The following is a 2,122-nucleotide window of genomic DNA, read 5'->3' as shown; positions in this document are numbered from 1 at the left end:
TGCCAGCACATTGGCTATAAACCATCAGTTCCATCAGATCCTAGTTCCCCACTTGAAGAAAATGACTTGGTCCTGGCCATTTGGAGCTTATCTCCCATCCCTTCTAATTTCATTTGAGAGACCTGGTTGGGTATTGTACTATTGTCCTCCTCACCCCCTCCTCCTGCCTCTTCACTTCCATTCCTGGGCTAACAGAGTTGCAAAGTAACTAAAAGGAAGTATACAAACATTGTTAACACATATGCAATAGGCATTACTTTCAGAAAGGGCATGTGGAATCCAAAGGGGCACCCACACTAGAGCCCATACTGATCCCCAAGATAGTCAAGACATTGATGCTCTTTTCTGAATTGGAGCTTAGACAAGAAAAACCTGACGGAGCCCAGTCCTTTCAAGGATGCCCTAAGAGCTAAAGGCCTATCCCATATTCAGCCTGATTTATAAAAGATTTGAACAAGAAATTAGGTTCAAAACTAACCCAAGATTTAATTCTATCACAGAGTTAGAGCAGTGAACCTACTTTTGGTCTAATATTCCCAGCTGCACCCAGCAGAATTAATTGGTGTAAAACATTTATTCAAGAACCTCTCTGTCCAAAGCATGAATGAACGGGATACAAAGAGGACAGACACACTCAGATGCTATCTAGTGGAGATCAAACACATTCCTTAAAAATTATAAAACAACATAAAATGTGGCTAAGGCCATAATAGAAGAGAGACATGAGGAAAGTTCTGTGAGAATTCAGAAGTAGAGTTTTCTTCTATCTGGTGACCATCAGGAAAAGTTTCAAGCCAGCATATCATAGAAATGGGTGGGTTTGGGCCAGAGCTAAACCTGAGTGAAGAAAGACAGTGGGATAAGAGGCTGAAAAGGAATCTTATGGGTCTTTAAGTTCTTAAAGGAACTATAGGGGACCTTACATTCTTTTTTTTTTTTTTTTTAACTTTTAGAAACTATTTATTTTCCATCAGCCTTATTTCCATTTTGCTTGCCTTTGTGGAAAAGCAGCTTAAGACCACTCAGTGGTTGTTCCTACCCCTTCAGTGGCCTGAGCAGTGAGAGCTGCAGACCGGTCTTCAGTGGCCAGCTGGGCGCTCCAGTCTTCAGTAGGGAACTGCTGAATGGGCACCAAGGGCACCTGCATGCCTTCACACCATTCTGTGACTTCAGGCTGAGTAGCGGTGAACTCAAGAGCTGGAGCCGTCCATTCACCCGGAAATCCTTCCTGGGTCACAGCCTTTCCAGCAGCAGCCTGCCCTTCTTTTTCAATCTCTTCAGGATCTCTGTAGAAGTAAAGATCAGGCATGACCTCCCATGGGTGTTCACGGGAAATGGTGCCACGCATGCACAAAACTTCCCCAGCTAGCATCCACCACATCAGACCACTGAGTGAACTCCCTTGTTGTTGCAAGGGATGGCAATGTCCAAATAGCACAGAGGAGAGTCTGTGTTACACAGAGCAATGGTAGGCAGGTTAACATACGATGCCTCTGTGACAGGCTGGTGGGCAGCCCTGGGATCAGAAACCACCAGAAGTCTCAGCTCTCAGAGGCTGCCTGGATCTAGTTAGTGAAGTCTACAGGAACGAAGCAGCCAGCAAGAGAAGCGGCTCCAGTATCCCTGGATGATATGACATTGACAGGAGCCAGGTTTTCAATGGCAACAATGGTACAAGCTGCCAGCAGAAGCTTCTCCCAGGTTCTTTTCAGATTTATGATATAGATGCCATCGCATTTCCTTTTGTAGATGCACTGTTCTGTTTGGAAGTCAAGGTTGGTGCCACCTACATGAGATCCTGCTGCAAGGAATTTGAGGACATCCTCCTCCTTCATTTGCAGGACATCATGGGCTCTTGACATTATGAAAGTTTTCCTTTAAGTTATGACAGGAATACAGAACACCACCACATGGAACCCTCCCTGTGTAGTTCGGAAAGGGGGAACCTTACATTCTTTTTTTTTTTTTAAGATTTTATTTATTTGGGTGCCTGGGTGGCTCAGTTGGTTGAGCAACTGCCTTCGGCTCGGGTCATGATCCTGGAGTCCTGGAATCGAGTCCCACGTCGGGCTCCCTGCTCGGCAGGGAGTCTGCTTCTCCCTCTGACCCTCCCCCCTCTCAT

General features: G+C 45.7%; 1 pseudogene; it reads right to left on the bottom strand.

Annotated features, from left to right (window-relative positions):
• Positions 1–1,012: 1,012 nt before the first annotated feature.
• Positions 1,013–1,862, bottom strand: LOC116643148 (annotated as a pseudogene).
• Between the last annotated feature and the right edge of the window lie 260 nt (positions 1,863–2,122).

Source organism: Phoca vitulina, unplaced genomic scaffold (genome assembly GCF_004348235.1).
Source record: "Phoca vitulina isolate PV1807 unplaced genomic scaffold, GSC_HSeal_1.0 scaffold25, whole genome shotgun sequence".
Taxonomy (NCBI): Eukaryota; Metazoa; Chordata; class Mammalia; order Carnivora; family Phocidae; genus Phoca; species Phoca vitulina.
The sequence above is the reverse complement of the archived record's forward strand: the minus strand, read 5'-3'. Positions and strand labels throughout refer to the sequence as shown.